This window comes from Panicum hallii, chromosome 8 (assembly GCF_002211085.1).
Source record: "Panicum hallii strain FIL2 chromosome 8, PHallii_v3.1, whole genome shotgun sequence".
Classification (NCBI taxonomy): Eukaryota; Viridiplantae; Streptophyta; class Magnoliopsida; order Poales; family Poaceae; genus Panicum; species Panicum hallii.
This window is the reverse complement of record NC_038049.1, coordinates 13,108,197-13,126,721: the sequence shown is the minus strand read 5'-3', so window position 1 is coordinate 13,126,721 and position 18,525 is coordinate 13,108,197. Positions and strand designations below refer to the sequence as shown.

At 46.1% G+C, this 18,525-nt stretch overlaps 2 long non-coding RNA genes across 2 annotated transcripts; one reads left to right on the top strand and one right to left on the bottom strand.

The window, feature by feature from the left end:
- Positions 1-447: 447 nt before the first annotated feature.
- On the top strand, positions 448-2,891 carry LOC112902504. The gene is made up of 2 exons (XR_003230596.1): positions 448-1,815; positions 2,514-2,891. It is a non-coding gene; the product is annotated as an uncharacterized LOC112902504 (long non-coding RNA).
- On the bottom strand, positions 2,442-5,136 carry LOC112902505. The gene is made up of 2 exons (XR_003230597.1): positions 3,226-5,136; positions 2,442-2,700 (listed from the first exon to the last, which is right to left on the bottom strand). It is a non-coding gene; the product is annotated as an uncharacterized LOC112902505 (long non-coding RNA).
- Between the last annotated feature and the right edge of the window lie 13,389 nt (positions 5,137-18,525).

Sequence of the window (18,525 nt, the reverse complement as noted above, 5' to 3'; positions counted from 1 at the left end):
TTCTCTTTTCTTCACAAAAACTAGAGCCTACAGCCATACAAGTTCAGTTTATATGTCAATAGAATCCGGTATATTAAAGACAGCGGCTCCCTCCTGGTTCGTCCGCGTCTCACGCCTTCGCGGTGCCCTCCGTATCTCCCCATGTCGCCTCCAGACGAGCCAGAGCGCTGCGTCTGGTGCTGCACCGAGAACCAGGATTCTCCATGCACCCAAACCATAATGCACCGTGTTGCAGTTGCTAGCCTAGCGTTTGCCCCAGCGTGTCGTTCACCTGCACCAATCCTAGCCAGTTGCCTCGACGCACAGGTGCAGAACGCAGTGGGCGTCAACTTGCCCTGCCTCACCTGCAGCTCGAACTGGCTGCCTTGGAGCAAAGCGCCTCGTCCCCTCCGCGTACATGGGTGCAGCACAGGTAGGGTGCTGACATACCCCTAGTGAACTCTTCACCATCCAATTTGATGCTTATATAATTTTAATTTAAAATTATATAAGATTCATTATATGACTTTAGTTTAAAATTATATAAGATTAGAGGCGGCATTTTTAAGGTTCGGCTCATAGCTGCGCACGGCCTTATCCTCCTCCGGTCCCCCTTCTCATCCACGTCTTTCTCTCTCTCTACGGCGGCGGCGATGGCTCATGGCTGAGACGCGGCTCATCATTGCCCCTTCCCCCACCATGCCGCCGTACCTGGGCGCCCCAGCGAGGTGGATCTGCACGGGTGCCGGCACCAGCGGATAATGCCCAACAGCAGCCACACGAGCCCAAGGGGTAGCCTGTGAGCAGCATATGCCCTTGAGGATGGCGAAGAGGAGGGGACAATGCCCAACAGCAGCCACACGAGCCCAAGGGGTAGCCTGTGAGCAGCATATGCCCTTGAGGAAGGCGAAGAGGAGGGGCACGCCGACGAGGGCGGGAGGAAGAAGCGGCAGGGGCGGCAGCGGGGATAGGCGCTGTTGCCCGGGGCAGCCGTAGTTCTTGCTCGTCTCGCTAGCTAGCAGCGAGTCGCAGTGGCAGATCAATGAGGCCACTCATGGGCGTGGGCTTCAGCGCTGGTACGGTGAAGGCAGAGGCTTCCATGTCGAAGACGAGCCATCAAGGACTGGGACGTTACTAATTTACTATCACTACTGCATTCCTGTTGGTGGTTCTGTTCGTGGCTCTATTTGCACCTCTGGTGGCAGTCTTGGATTGATCGCTTCTGGCATGCAGGTTCAGATCCTTTAAATCTACCATGTTAGTTTGGCCTTTTATCTACCATGTAGAAAACTCATCCTTTTACCCTTTTATCTTTTAACGTTACAGTGTGTTCTTATCTGGGGAAACCAAAGTATTCATGCTATCTGTCTTCTTAATGCATTTTGCTTGTTTCTTTGTCAGGTGGGCACAAGAATGCAATTCACATATTTATATCCAAGTGATCTTTTTCAATTAAAAGAAGAGTACAGTAGAACTGAATTTGGTGCCAGCCATCAAATTCTTTTAACCTAGGCCAACCTACAAGTTATGGACACTTGTCATCCAGATATCTAATTGTTTAGATGGTTTTATAAAAAATAGGTATCAAAGCAGCTATAGGTGGTTTCAAAGGCAATTCACATATTTATATCCAAGTGATCTTTTTCAATTAAAAGAAGAGTACAGTAGAACTGAATTTGGTGCCAGCCATCAAATTCTTTTAACCTAGGCCAACCTACAAGTTATGGACACTTGTCATCCAGATATCTAATTGTTTAGATGGTTTTATAAAAAATAGGTATCAAAGCAGCTATAGGTGGTTTCAAAGGCAAACAAAGGAGAGCAATATCAAATGAGGTATGCATCCTGACCAGATGAAATCACATTTCCAAAATTAATATGACCAGTTAATGAAGATATTCATCGTTGAAACCATGTGTAGAACTAAGGTACAGAAGTCAAACAGGTCTTCCAGAACACTTACATTTATATTGAGTGGTCTAAAGTATTTGGGAGGATTGACTATATGGTGCTTTTGAGGGGCCCTTTTGTTCCGTTGCTCTTAGCTTGATCCGTTATCTTGTGACCTGTGATGGGGGATGGAGGTTGGCAATTGGTTGTGTCTAAAGGAAGGTTGTGGACACAAGGACGTCTACTGCACAATGCTCATGGGTGCTGGCGTGCTGCTTGCATTGTCAGCAGTTTATTTTTCCCTTCTGTCAGAAACTTCTGTAAAGATGACCCTCAGCATGCTTTTGGATTCTTTGCAGTTAGAAAGATCAGTGGATCACATTCATGGTTTATTTCATCCTACCCTATATAAAATAATGTACAAATATATAATTTAATCCACGTCAAATCTCAAATGTATTTTGTTAATAACCATTTTCCTATATAAAATACTTGCTCATATAAGTTATGAATTCTTATTGCCTAATTTCTTTGTCATGGTAAAAGTATGATTTTTTATACTGCTTGGATCAGATATTCATAAGCAATCGTGTCTTCTAGCTTTATCAGCTTTAAAGAAATATCTTTGTTGTTCCTCTTCATAGGATTGTGACATTTTCCTAAACCGCAAGCAGAATTATAAGGGGTAAAAGCAGAAGCATGATAAGAAGCTGCGCCTGTTGAGGAAGCAGGAGGTGAACGGCCTGGATTACTTGAAGATGGAGAGGAAGGAGATTGAGAGCTTGGAGTCCTAGATGCTGGTTGCCAATCAGTCCATCGTGACCACAACTTCTGAGATAATCAGGCTCAGAGAATTACTCTTTGGTTACTCTGTTCTTTGTAGAAATATCTGAACACTTACACTAATGTTAATGACTATCAGAGTATGATCTAGGTGTAGAAATATTACAATTTCAGTTAATCTCCTTGATTGTAATACAATTTGCAAATAGGCTTTATATTTTATTTGCAGATTTACCTCATAGTTTGGTAAGGGATACTAAACTTTTATCTTGCACTCCTGATCAGGTCTTTCCTACAACTGTTATCCTACTACCTTACTGTTTAGCATCTTCTTTCATTCCTTTTTCAGATGCATTGTAGAACTCTCTTAGCAACAAGATCTTAGTGACCTTTTACCTAACAGTGGTGATATTAACAGAATGACACCTTTTGAGAATAAGCATACCTCAACCATAAATGAAGAACTGCTTTTTATTTCTGTTGTGTCTATATCTGTATCTGCTGTTGTTATGATATGGCACACAAAGCGCGCCTAATGTTCTAGCGAACAAAAAGATGGCATGACAAACTCACCATTGAGGTATACAATGAACATCAGCATTGGTTCCTTCCAAATGCTGGCACGCTACCATGCACAACCCAACCTGTAGTGTTGTACAAAAAGACCAGGTTGGACATACTGGCAAACACTTGCATTTATACAGAATAGAAAAAACTTAAATTCAAATCTACAAAATGCAGTGAGCCCAAAAACATTTTTCTCTAGACACGGGTGTTTGCTCCCTTCCAACCTGATTTTGAACTAGTGTGAGAATAACAAGAGAAAACCACTCTAATGTAGCCCCACATAACAAAATATTGTAACCATATAACTCCTTGCTCATACCAGCACCATTTTAACAGAACTAAGAACGAAGAGATCCAAATAATCTCAAATAATTCTTTCATTTCATTGGATGAAGAAAAGGCTGAGCACATGTTTATAACAAGAAAATTGAGACATTGGTCACGAATTACATTTCATAGCAGATTATGTAAACTCAATAAAAACACTAAAATGTCACCAAACTATGCTCATTTTATAATGGAAAAAAATAATCATAAAGTTAGTATCATACACAAGTGTATTACATGTAAATGATTACTGATGTGGAAGAAAAAAACCTACACAACAAAACCAATTCTAAATAAATACCAGGTCAAATTTTACAGAAATAGATCTGCAGTTTACAGAATGGAAAACCCATAACCCCAAAGAACTATAGGAGGAACACCAAACAAAATTAATACATTACAATTGATAAAACAACAAAGAGGTTTTCAATTAACATTCTCAACCTTCCTTCCTAATATAATGCAGAATGGATATGACATACCCCTGACTCCCTGAGACATGCACGGTGATTCAAATAATATACAAATGCTTACAATAATATTTCAGCCTATTGCACAATGAATTTGAGAAAGTGCACAACTGATATGTCAATGACATGACAAAGTAGTATGTTCATTGAATCATCTACAAATATATATTCAATCCACAGAAATACCCTAATGCAGCGGCAAACACCTACATTCTTTTGACCATCCTTTGTGTGCAACAGTTCCCACATTTAAGTTACTCTCCTTGATTTCATAGCTCTCACTGTAGTAACAGACATGCACAACTGACCCACTCATATTGCAAGTATTTAACAACATATACCGTGCCAAGTACTTCTCATCAAGAAATAAACAGTACAGTAGTATAAAATATTCCCTTTTCCCACTTTTATTTTGTGAAAATAACCTATTCCTCACCTAACCCTTCCAGGGGATTCTATGTCAGAAAGCGTGAATATTTATTTCATTCCATTAAAAATAACAAGCCAATTCTGTTTGTAACTGAAATAGAAATAAAAGGAAATATGTCTAGTCTGACACTACCTTTCAGTTGCTAAGATCAGCAACTCACTAGAATTATATGGTAACATATGTCATCAAGCTAGAATTTCATCAGAATGCCTTTTGGTATATTAGAACCATGGTGAACTAAATCCTGTTATGTCCTTGACAAGCATAAGCTATTTAAGCAGCTAGATATACTCACATCATCAAGTTCTGCATGGGGTTGACAGTACCGCAAAACAACAACATAATATACTTTCCAGTTTCAACATGCTAGTAGACTGTTGTTTACAGATGGCAAGAGTTCTCTTACAATAGCCCATGCACCCTGTATGCTAGTTATGATATTCAAAAGATCCATCAATAGCGAAGTCACACAGATCACGGAACATAAAAGCCAACAGAACATGACCCACGAAACCAGAACACCACGTATTATTGTCATCACCAATTCATGATGTATCGGGTAACTGAAAGCTTGCAGACGACGAGTTTATGACCCAAGAAACATCGCATCTATAGATGCGAAGGTACAAGCTAATGGCATCGATAATCGTACAGAGGTTGCGCCGCTCGCGTTGGCGGCGCCAGTGCCGCCTACTTCTTGCCGCCGCCCTTGTTCTTGTTGTCCGTGGACGTACCGGTGGCGCCGGCCGCCGCCTGCTGCGCCTTCTTAGCCGCCTTCTCCTCCAGCGCTTTCTTGTCCCTACCAGCAAAGATCCCACAAGCCGGATCAGAAGAGGGTCAGCAGGAACGAACCGAGATTCGGTCGTATCGGACACCGAACAAATCAAGCAAGAAACGTAAGGGGAATAGAATCGAATCGACGAGACGCACCTCTCGCGGCGCTGCTCCGGGGTGAGCCCGTCCTGGGGCCCCTTGGCGTTGGGCTTCCGCGCCGCCGCACGCTCGCGGTCGCGGTCCCTCTGATTGCCGCGTTCGCGCGAGTCAAGGACGAAGCAACAGAGCAAGAACAGATTCGAAACAACAACAGATCAAACAAGCAAATATAAGAAAAAAAGCGCAGATCTAATCGGGGTTGGGAAGGATATGAGTCATCTCGGCGCCTCTGCTCGCCCTTGCCTCTGCCGGACAAAACTCGGCGACGACGCGGAGAATCTGCCCCTCTTTCTCTCTCCTCCGCTCCTTGCTTTTAGTAGGGAGGGGACGAGTATACTCGAGGAAGGCGGTGGGAGGCAATTTGCGGTGGGGATCGATGCGCCGCAGCGGATACTGGTTTGTGGGGCCCGACTCGTTAAGGGACCACGCTGTCGGTGAGCGTGAGACGTATGGTGGAGGGGGACTCGGTTTGGGCCGCGAGAAAGGAGGCTTCAGGTCTCAGGTGCTACGGCCTTGCTGTAACCTTCGGCGATAGGATTGCCAATCCCGCAAGAAAAGATGCCGCGAGATGTCACGTTAGAGCAACGCTAATAATTTAGCCTGCTGCTGGCTGAATACTGCCATGTCATTTACAGCTCATAATATAACCAACATATACAGTGGATTGGCTAAGAGGTTAGCTGTATAAAAAACACAGAGGTACTTTAATATCTACAGTGATCTGCAACTTTATGGCCAGGTCAATCATCTAACGATATCACCGTCCGGCCACCAGAATATCTCTACTGTGTTTAGCCGATTGATGTGTTCTATATCGGCTGTGCTTAGCCGATACTTGCTTGAGGTGTTAACCTAGGTAACTACTTGTGTGCGCGTCGGCCCGATTTTTCTTCGGCAAAAGTAGCCGATCAACGTGTAGTCGATGGGCGTGTGGCCGATGGGTGTGGAGCTGACGGGCGTGTAACTTACACATGTGTAGCCGATTGATTCCTGGTATTTTACAGAAAAGACCCTAGAAAGAAACAAAGGCTTGCAACTGGATCCCTAATCGACTTGAACAAAAGAAGCCAAGCGGCGGCAATCAAAATTCGGCGAGGAGGCTCACCGGCGGCGAGGGAAAGGTGGGGAAAAAGGGTTCAGGAGCTCACGACAGACTTGGGGGTGGATGGAATCGTAGAAGGGAAGCTCGGAGGCGGCGGTTCGACTAAGGACAGAGCCGGCGCGGCGAGGTTCCGAGGGCGGCAGTGGTGTTCCGGCAACCGGAGTGCAGGAAGGCGAAGGGGAAATGGTCAGGGAGCTTCTGCGTGGAAATGTGGTGCTGATGGTGCTCTTGGCGAGGGAGGAGAAGGGGTGGAACTTCGGTTCGACTAGCAACAGGACGGCGGCGTGGAGTGAAATCGCCGGCGCGACGTTCTGGGCTGCGCGCGCAGGAGGAGGATGAAGAGCGGGTCAGGAAGGGGCAGTGAGATACGGCGGTGCTGGTGGAGCACGAAATTGGAGAGGAGGAGCGGCGGAGGTGGCTGACGGTGGTGGACAGAGGAGCTCCGGCGAAGTAGTCGAGCGGAGAAGGAAAAGAACAGGAATACGGGTGCGCGAGGGATTAGAAGAAGGGAGAAGTTCACTGAACGCGTTCCAAAGCCAAAAAGAGGCGCGCGGGCGGGCGGCAAGCAGCTGCTGGCGGTCGACAGCGCGCGTGGCGGCTTGGGCAGGCAGCGGCGCGACGTGTCCGCGCGAGGAGGAGCCAGCGGGGTTGGGCGAGCGGCGGGCGGGCGAGCTGGGGGCCAGGTGGCGTAGGAAGAGCGGTGAGAGGGCAGCTGGCGGCCGGGGGAAACGTCGGCGATGGGCGGCGGGCGGCGCTGCAGAGAAACAGAGAGGGGGAAGCAGGAGGAAGAAGACGAGGACCTGTTCGTAAATTTTGCAAAAGTTCCAGGAGTTCACTGTTAAGCAAAATTTTCTTTCAAACTATAGCTCTAATGAAAATATACCCAAAATCAAAAGTGTAGAGCTTAAAACGATCTACCACTTTTCTTTAGGGTCCAACTTCAAAAGAGTTAGGATTTTAAAATTATTTTTAAAAGCCAACAATTCATTCAATTTCAAATAAATCCAAAATAAATTTTTACCTTTTTAATGAAGTCTTGGAGCATTTACACTTCTTACAGTGGTTAAAGAGTAAAAACTTACGTTTGCAAATCAACCCTTCATACATTTTTGAAATTATCTCCCATTTACACACAATTTACAAAAAGAACCCTAACTTTTCCAATATTACATAAATACCCTTTAACGTGTATTTAAGTTTTTAAAGGCATTCATCAAAACAAACACAAACTTCACACTAACAAGCACAACTTCATACTAAAAAATTAGTGTGCCTAGCTCCTAAGTACCTGAAATATCACAGCCTCCCTCCCTAAAAAGAATCTCGTCCCGAGATTCCGGAACAGAATGGAATTGGAAGACTAGATACTTGGTTTAGCTCTAAGGAAGTCTGGAAAGTTGTGCTGAAGATAAGATTCAGTTTCCCAAGTCACTTCTTCTTCAGTGTGATGGTTCCATTGGATCTTAAATATCCTGATTGTTTCTCTTCTTGTGCTTCTCTCTTTGGTATCCAATATTCTGATCGGATGTTCAGTATAAGATAGGTCTGACTCGATTTTGATGGTCTGGAAATTGATGACCTCGGTAGGGATTTTGATGCATTTCCTAAGCTGAGATACATGGAAGATATTATGAATGGCTGCTAGCTGAGGAGGAAGTTGAAGACGATAAGCTACGGGTCCACAAGCTTCAAGAATTTCAAAAGGTCCAACGTATCGAGGAGCGAGTTTTCCTTTCATACCAAACCGGTGAACACCTCGGGTAGGAGATACCCTTAGGTATACAAAGTCACCAACTTCAAACTGCAATGGTTTCCTTCATTTGTCCGCGTAGCTCTTTTGTCGAGATTGGGCTGTCTTTAGATTACTTTGAATGATCTTTACGTTTTCTTCTGCTTCAGCGACAAGATCAGGTCCAAAGATTTTACGTTCTCCGGTTTGAGACCAACTCAAAGGAGTTCGTGTGACATTCAGGTATTTAGGAATAAAATACACTAGATTCTAGTATAAAGTGTGCATATTTGGTCTTGTGTATGTGTGTTCAAATTTGAATACAATAGGAAAAGGATATTCAAGTAATTCTGATAAATTTAGGTCCTTTAGTGTAAAATGGGTGAGAATGGGTGAGAATGGGCAGTGAAATCAAAATATATGAAGGTTGTTGTGTAAAAAGTCAAGAACTTACTTTTAAACCCAAATGGAGGTGAAACTACACCTAGGATGCAAGTGAGGTGTAGAAATTTAAAGGGGATTTACTTAAAGTTTAAAACTTTGCCAAGTTTTATGTTAGTTTTAAATCCTTAGCTCTTTTGCGACTGGGCCTTAAAGCAAAGTTGTAGATCTTGTTGAACTCTATACTTTTGCTTTTGGGCACATTTTTATTTGAGCTATGGTTTGAAAGTTAGTTAGACTTTACAGTGGAGTCCCTGTATTTTTGGAAAATTTTGGGTCAGTCCTTTCGTCTACCTCCAGCCCCTCTGCTCTGCTCTGCTTTGATTTCTCTCTGCCTGATGCCCCGCCGCCGCTTCGCCGGCCATGTGCCGAGCACTGGCCACCCCGCGCCGCTCTAAACCGTGCCACGTGCCGCCGCTTCCCCGACCCGCGCTGGACTCTCCCCGCCTTGCCACGCTGCTCTGCCATCTGCCCGGGCCGCTCTCCGCTGCTGCTTATTGTCATCACAGCCCGATCAGCGTCGTTGGTCTGTGGCCGGCTGTGCACCTCTCCCTCCCTCTCTACCGCACTGCGCCTCCCTATAAAGCCCGATCGAAGCCTCTCTCGTTTCCTGTGGCAGAACCAACCTGAATTGAAATGGAACCCTAGATGCATTGATACTAGGAACCTATGTATTGTGCCTGAGTCCTTATCGGATAGATGCTTTGCTAATAGGACCGGTAGAAGTCGGGTGATTTCCTGTCACTCGTGCGATATCGGAGTTGAATGCTTACTATTCTGCAATCACTATAAGGATGATGGACGGGGTCATGTGCTGTATCATGACTCGGAAGGTTACCCCGTCTGTGTTGATAAAAGTTCATAAGATCGCAGTGTATGGTAGTGGTGGCTAAGCGTTTGAAAGTACTAGCCACATGCCGTGAAATATGGTAAAGCGGTAAGCCTAGTACCTGATTGGCCCGGCAAATGGACATGTCTCCACCACTCGATTATTTGGTTTCTGTTGTACACACGCACCGACGTGTGGGAGTACGTTCTGCATAGCAGACAGGAGTACGATCATGTAGTCACGCTACAGACGTACGTCCTGCACAATTGGTGTGCGTACGGTCCTGCAGTCGCTTGTGGTGGCCCTGATCCATAACCTGGAATATGAGGGAAACGGTTGCTTCGGAACGATCTTTGGATGTTCCACGCGTGTGAGTTAGGTTTACCCTTGCAAGGTCTGGAAATTCGATTCAGAATTGTCCGTTTCTCACGAAGAATGAGACTGCTTATTCCTTCTGCCACATAGAGTAAGAACAGTAACCATTATGGAATAATCTGGATGGATGTTAATCTCTACCTTGTTTGTCTAGAATAGGTGCTTACCTAGAATGCTTAATGAGACTAGAATATGGAAGCTAAAACATGAAAGTAGATCATACTCTTTGTTGCTTTTTAGCTGAAATTAAACCCAGAACCATTTCAAGCCTTCATGAGTCTAATTACATGGCTAAGTATACCATGAAACGTTTAAGCCTTGCTGAGTATTAGTATACTCAGTCTTGTTAGTGAATTTTTCAGGTATGACCTTTGAGAACCCCACGGATAGTTCCGCATGGCCAACTTCTGTTCCGTTTGGCTGGTCCGTGGAGTGGGATCCGTCCCTGGCTGGCAGTGACCCTCCTGAATGACGCCATGCTTCGGACTGAGTGTGGTGTCAACCTCCGCGATGAGTATAGTCGCGCGTTAAATTTTCTTCCGCTGTGAACCTGAACAAGCTGTTTAGCTTGTCATTTTAACAATGTTTGTATAAGATTACCTTAAGTTTGAACATTTTGTAATAAATGTTTAATATCCTCTGGTTTAAAAGTTGATGAGTTGTGTGCAACTGTAAACTCGCCTTCATGCGAGGTAAACCTGCTTCGATCCTGTTGAACCGTGGTTGCATCGGGCGGAGACCCGACAAACCAATGGGTTGTTCCGTTTGAAGTGCGTTGAGTTAGTATCGGCTATATAGCGATGACTAGCGCACTTGAGCTGGAATAATTCAGGCGGTTCTGTCACAGTTCGGCATCGGTGACCGTATAATGCTTCAAATGGAGCCATTTTGAGACTCGACTGATAATTGTTATTGTAGGAGAATTCTGCCAAAGCTAAGCATTTGTCCCAATTTTTGTCATATTGGATTACACAAGATCTAAGCATATCCTCTAGGATTTGATTTATCCTTTCCGTTTGTCCGTCTATTTGCGGATGATACGCCGAGCTTCGAATTAATTTGGTTCCAAGAGAGTGTTGGAGTTGCTCCCAGAAACGGGCAATGAACTGTGCTCCACGATCAGAGATGATCGTCTTAGGTACTCCATGAAGATGAACGATTTGGTCTAGATAGATCTCGGCATACTTTTTAGCATTGTAAGTAGTATGCACAGGAAAGAAATGGGCGGTTTTGGTTAATCGAACAACGATTACCCAAATAGAATCATGCCTCTGGGAAGTGTTGGGTAAGCCACGATGAAATCCATGCTGATATCTTCCCACTTCCAAGAAGGAATGGGTAAAGGTTGAAGAACACCAGTAATCTTTAAGTGACTGGCTTTAACTCTTTGGCAAATATCACACTCAGAGACATATCTTGCAATTTCTCTTTTCATGCGAGTCCACCAAAAGTTCTGTCTCAGGTCTTGGTACATTTTGGTACTGCCAGGGTGCATAGAAAACGTGGACAGATGTGCCTCGTCCAAAATCTGCTTACGAAGCTGGTGGTCCTTGGGTATAACAATACGTCCCTTGAATCATAGAATTCCTTTGTGATCTACTTGAAAACACTTATACTTTTCTTCTCCCTGGGCGAGTTGTTGCTTGATGATTTTGACTCCTTCATCATGTAGTTGTATCATAATGATACTATCTTGAAGTATGGGTTCAACTGCTATATGATTCAAACTACCTTGAGGAATAATCTCAAGATTGAACTTTCTCATTTCCCAGCAGAGAGTTTCACTAATGGCTTCTATTGATAAGCAATGGCAATGTGCTTTGCGGCTGAGTGCATCCGCAACCACATTGGCCTTGCCTGGATGATAGTGCACTTCTAGATCATAATCTTTTCTAAGCTCTAGCCAACGTCTTTGTCTCATATTTAGATCTGCTTATGTAAAAATATACTTGAGACTCTTATGGTCAGTGTAAATGTTGCACTTAGTACCTATAAGATAATGTCTCCAGATCTTAAGCGCATGGATAACGGCTACAAGCTCAAGATCATGGGTAGGATAGTTCTGTTCATTAGTGTAATGCCCGTGTTTTTATCTTATTTATATTGTATTACCAATCACTCGCTCAAAAATCTTTTAAACCGTTTCCGCCGCTCGAGATCCCGAAGCCCACCTCCCGATTTTCCACCGTCCCGACATCGCGCAGTCTCTTCCTCTTTTTCCGTGGAGCCGCCCGTCCCTTTTCCTTTTCCACCGGCCCCGCCGTCCCATCGCATCACCATCATGTCACGGTCGACCGCGTGCGCCTGCCCGACTGCGATTGTCAGTGCCGCGCGCGTCCCCTCTTTTCTTTTCTCATATTTTGTTCAAATCCATTTTATTTCTCTCTTCTAATTCTCCCGCTTGCTTATTTAAATTGTTGAGTAACGCAACAATTTAAATTTCATATCTTTGCTTATTTAAATTGTTGAGCAACTGTGTAAAATTAAAATAATTTTTTTCTTTTTTCTTTAATTTCTTATTTAAATGAGCACATGCATGCTGCCTGCTCGAGCTGTAGCCCGCTCTTTGCACGCACGCACGGGCCAGCGCACGACTCGCCGCTGGCCCCATTGCTGGTTGTGCACGCGCGCTCGCATCGCGCCACCCACGTCACGCCACGACCGCCGCGGCCGCCGCTGCTCGCTGTGCCACTGCGTGCTTGCTGCCCGTGCACGCCAAGCCGGCGTGCGACCCGCTGCTGCGCCTTATCCCCGAGCATCCCGGCCACCATTAATGGCGAGGTTCATGTACTGCCTGTGACCCTCCCATGCCGGCCATCTCCCCTCTCCCTCTCAGCCTATAAACAGCCCCCGAGCCGCCCCTCACTCCGCCCACGCCGCCCCAGCACCTCCCCTCCTCTACCTCGCGCTGCAGCTCGCCGCTGCTGCTCACCATTGCCGACCACCACCAATCTCCGTGGACAGCCCTCCGTAGACTGTCTCCGCACGAGGTGAGGGCCGAAATCGGACCCCCTCGGCCTCCTCTCCGTTTTCCCCACCTCCCCGGGCGTCGCCATGCACCATGGGGCCGGCGCCCATGGCCTGGCCGCCCCCCCCATCCTACCGTTCCCCTCCCCCTCCTGTTCTGTCTCGAGGAAGAAGAAAGGCAGACTTGTGCATAACCGCCTCCACTTTTTCTTCTTATACAGCCTGCAGGCCTCCACCTCCCTCTCTCAAATATTTAATTAGAGCTCCTTCTATCTCTTTATTTCATTACAAATAGGTCCTCATCCTTTTAAACTACTCCCTAAATGAACTTTAACTCATCAGTTCATGCGATATTTTGTTCCGAATCGATTCCAAACTCCACCATGCATCATCTCCAAATATTTTCTCCAAGTCTCAGGATCCACATCCGACAAATATAATAGTCTTCTCTATTTTTTAATCGAAGCTCCCTATTTCCCTCTCTTTTTTTAAGCTTGTCGGCATACTTTTTTTTATTGTGTGATTTTTTGTGTGTCCTAGCCGATGGTGGGACTGAGGAGGAGCAGTACCGCGAGCCGAAGCCCGAAGACCCGTACCTTGAGGAGGAGCTTCCGGAAGGCTTTGAGGACGGCAAGTCCAATCCCATCCTTTGATGCATATTTGTCCCAGTTTTATAAACACAACCTATTGGCCTGTTCTATAAAATGCATTGTTTTATTGCAAGACATGGTTGGATAGCCACCACTTGATTGCTATGACTATTCCTTGATGACCTAGGTTAATGTCTATATAGGATTTGCTCTGTTGGACGTTAACTACTGCTAGAGATGCTTAGGACCTTTTATTCCCTTTATTATATTTTAATCATGACCACAACGCGCTTTATCGAAAATAAAGGTGTGAGTGTTTTAAAAGATAAAACAGGATTTCGAGAAAATAAAAGAAAGACATAACCTGATGAGATGGATGGTGTTTCCTGTGTGAAATGCCACTAGTGAGCTTGTACCTTTGTGGTTGAGCATGGTTGGGAGATGTCCGTCTTGTCAGTGTAAGGATGAACTGAGGTGTCATCTTGCCTAACCTACTTATCGTACAACCACTCGACCGTTGTGTGGGCAACGGCTTAGCATAAACCCCACTAGTTGTTCTGCTAGCCAAAAGGAGAGCTGGTGAGCAATGGGAGATCATGGAGAAGGAATACTATCTTTGTGAGTTATGTCCCGGTTATGACTTTGTTGATAGGTCATTAACCCCATGGTTGCTTTCGTGTTGGCTAGTTAGATTCAGCTAAGGTGGGTAATGGCTTTGTTAGGATCCGCAACGACACTAAGGTGTTCGTAGTGCGGTACCCTACTTGTGGGTAAAGTGTACAACCTCTGCAGAGTATGAAATCTATTCGGATAGCTGTTTCCACGGTATTGGACGAGTTACGGCATGGTCACTTCAATAGATATTTTGGGATGGTTGGTTTTGTGGCGTGAGTTGTTTTGAAAGTGTCTGGCAGTTGTGCCGTGAGCTACTATGGATGTGGAGTCCAGTAGCATTAAAACTTGGATCCTTTGTGTAGGATCAACCCCACTTATTATTCGATTACTACAAAAATATTTTGAGAAAACTCTTTTATTAAATGAACCCTTGCATGTGTAAAACCTTGCTTTATCGCAAACGAACCCTAGTCTTATCCTTGATATATCCTGTGCATGATCTTTATTATGCCCCTCCGTGGGTGTGGTTAGACTTGTTGAGTATGTATGTACTCACTCTTGCCTAGTTTTTACAGAGGAGGATCCGAACTTCATTCCTGAAGACGTCTAGTAGGTCGCCGTCCTGCACCCAACTTTGCCTGTGGTTCAGGATCTCCACAGGAAGCTTACCATGGCGCAAGACTCTAATATTATCTTAGATTTCGTTGGTACTTTAGTTTGGCTTTTAGTCCTTATATTGTCCCTCTTGATAGTGGCGCTTCAGTGCCCGCTACCTCGACGGTTTGTACGGTAATGAACCATCTGATGTAATAAATATGTTATCAGCCTCCTGGGACTAATATTTGTATCACATTTAGTCATCTCTGATGAGGGGACGCTTTAGGTGGTATCAGAGCCGTAGGTTGGCCGTAGGACGCGACCCTTAGGACCAAGGATATTTTCTAAGCCGTTTCCCACTAGATCTTTCCCCACTTAACTCTCCTTTCCACACGGCACTTACCTTTGGCCCTTGTCTGGTTCCAGATGGCTGACAATGGATGGAGTGATGGAATCTGCCCCACAGAGCCTGGCCTCCCTAAGTTATTGCTGCTCAGCCTAGAACGCGTCGGAGTTGTGGACCCACCAGAGTTCACCTACCGGGAGTACAACTTCAGAGGCACCCTTCGATGTGACTTGATGATCTTCGTAGGAAAAAGCACACTCTACCCCAATGTGGATCCCTGGTTCATCTCCACCACCAGCTTTGGGTTCCCAGACACCTATCGAAAGGCTGCCCGAAAAGCCCTGCGATGCCTATGCGTGGTCTATAAGCATCATCTTCAGTGAACTCCTATGGGATTTTTCCCACCTGCTGGAGGAAGAGGACGCTCATGGATTACCCGGATGAGAGGATTGGGAAGGGAAGAAGAACTAGAAGATACAATTTCCCACCTGTCCATTTACCTCACTGGCCTAGACCAACTTTATCGCGAACAGGCAAAACAACTGAAGCACAAAATCCGCAGAGCAGAAAAGGCAGAACAAGAGTTGGAAATACAATGGAGGAGAACAATAGAAGCTGAGGCACAAGCTGAGAGTTCCCTAGCCTCTCTCCAAGACATGTGGTGAAGCAACGCTCGAGAAAGGGAACGTATCGAGGCACGCAGAAGAGAAGCTGGATTACTAGAAGGAGAACCTGAAGAAACCCATTGGGATAAAGGCACTCAGACCAAAGATGAGATATTGGAGCAATGTCTTCCACCAAAGAAGTGCCCTAACCGGATCGAGGAAGAATCCCTTTGGGAAGAGTAGAGTACCTAAGCTAGAGCTATCATCCTAGTAATAATGTATCCTTGGGAGATGTACCTGACCCTGTTGAAAGATAAAGACCGTCTATCCTTTTTGTACCCTACCATGTGTGCAAGGCTTGTTCACTCTACCTTTGTTTTCAGATGGCTGAGAATGGTTGGACCCAGGCGTTTGCCAAGGAGAGCCTGGTTTCCCCCACCTTTTGATCAACTTTCTGGAGTGCCTCGGTGTTACTGAGTGCCCAAGGTACTACAGCAAAGAGTATGAACACCTCGGCACTCTTCGCTATAGGGTGGTTCTTTCTATCATCAGAAGCACCCGCTACCCCGACATCAAGCCGTGGCAAGTGACTACCACAGGATTTCAACATCGGGATGCCTATCCCTTGGCCATCAGAAAGGCTCTCTGCTACCAAGAAGAACTTGGAACTTGGAACGGCGCCGCCATCAAGAAGACCTTTTGTACCATATGGTCGCCTACCTCATCTCCTTGGACAAGCTTTTCGATGAGCAAGCCCGATTCCTAAGCGAGCAAATCCACTGGGCCGAGCAAGCAGAACTTGCAATGAGGATGCACCTAATCCGGGTGGCTCAAGCCGAAGCAAGAACCGCGCCCGCTATAAGTAGCGAAGCCGTCACTCTTGAGAACCTCAGGCAGATCCAGGATCGGTGTATGCAAGAATGGACCAGCAGTGGAACGCCCGTCCCGGCAATCGGGGAGACCCAAGTCCTAATTGGAACACCCATCATAGGATGGGGAGGACTTTTTGGGACCCCGCAAGCTCCACCCGAAGGTGCCGAAAGGTCAGCTGCAGCCGCAGAAGAAGGAGCTATCGAACAGCCCCGAGAAAATGGGATCCTCGAGGACGACGAGGAAGAGCTACTCATCCCACTGGAAGTGCACTCCGCCCCGGAAGACGGCTCACCCCGCGAGTAGCATGCCTCATAGATGCCCCCAGGAATGAAGCCATCCCGGCCTCAAGATTAGAGTTGTGCCCCTCCCATCTATTGTGCCCTTTGTACCTGACCGTGTAGTGCGTGTTTTGGCTATACCCTCCCAAGTGTTGTACCCCCAGCTTAATAAATAAAACTGTTTGTGCTTGATGCTTGTTAGTCTGTGTGCTTGTCGGTGGGAGGTGGATTTTGCCTTTTCGAAAATATGAAAGTAAATAACTTAAACATCACTTAATTCCAAATCTAATTCTCATAATAGTTTTACCCAATCCACAGATGGCCCCCAGGCGTAACGCTAGGACCTCCCAAAGTTAGGCACGTATCACTCCAAGTGCGGAGAGGCAGCAGGGTGTGCAAGGACAAGCCCCCGGCCATGAAGATCAGGAAGATCAGGAAGTAAGCCAGCAGGGAGGAGAAAGCCAAGTGGGAGCACGTCAGGCCCCACCCCCACCGGCCATTGACATGGTGCAAGTGTTGAACAACCAGAACCTCCTACTGGAAGCTTTGACCAATGTCATCACCAACCCAAGGCCCCGTGAGCAGAGTACAAATGACAAACTGACAGCTTTTCTGAGGACCAAGCCACCCACCTTTGCAGGATCCAATAACCCCTTGGATGCAGATGACTGGCTGCGTGTTATCAAGAGAAAACTTGAGCCATTTGAGCATGGAGACCGTGACAAGGTCCATTTGGCTGCTCACCAGCTCACTAGAACTGCTTTGGCTTGGTGGGAGCACTACTGTGCAGCTGCTCAGGATGCCTCCACTATCACTTGGAAAGAATTTGTGGATAAATTTCGTCGCTATCACATCCCAGCAGCCACCATGAAGCACAAGGTAGATGAGTTTCGTGAGCTGCAACAAGGCAACAAGTCCGTTGAGGAGTACACATATCAGTTCATAGAACTAGCTTGCTATGCACCGGAGGAAGTAAACAAGGATGAAAAGAAGCAGGACATGTTCAGGAAGGGTTTGAATGCAGAACTTAAGAAGCTGTTTTCCCCATGCATCTGCCCAGACTTCAACATACTGATGAACATGGCTATCATCACCGAGAGAGCCATGGCAGAGGAAAAGAGAGACAATAAGTGTAAGTTCCTGGAAACCAAGGCTCGCCAGCAGGACCATTTCCAGAAGCTGAGGTACTTCGGCCCTCTAGTGCCTAGGTCCCAAGCCCCTATGCAGTACAGGACCCAGTCACAAGCTACTGGCTCTCAGGCCCCCAACACCCAGTTCAGGCAGTTCAAGAGCCAGATCACCATGAAGGCCCCACAGAGCAATGCAAGCCAAGTTACTGCCAGCAACAATGCCAGAGCATGCTTCAACTACCGTGAGACAGGGCACTTCATTGCCAATTGTCCATATGCCAACAACAAGCTGGCAGCATCAGCCCTCTCCAACTGGGTGAATGGACCAAGACCAGCTCTATCAGGAGCCAATCGTGTACCCATCTGTAGCAACAACACCGGCAACAACAACCAGCAGATGAGGCCACCCCAACAGTCCTTCGGACGAGCCCGCGTCAACCACATCAACGCACAAGAGGCTAAGGATGCTCAGGGCTTAGTGCTTATCAGACCCGGGGCTACGGGACTGTGTACATAACGTAGTTTGAACAGGATTAAGAGATAAAGCTCGTCTTATCTTTTATTTATGTTGTTTTCTACTCGTTTGAGTAGGAGATAAAGCTAGTTGGTACAGAAGGAAACTACTCGAGTTATACCCGAGTCCGATTCCTTGGCTAGTATTGGCTAGGA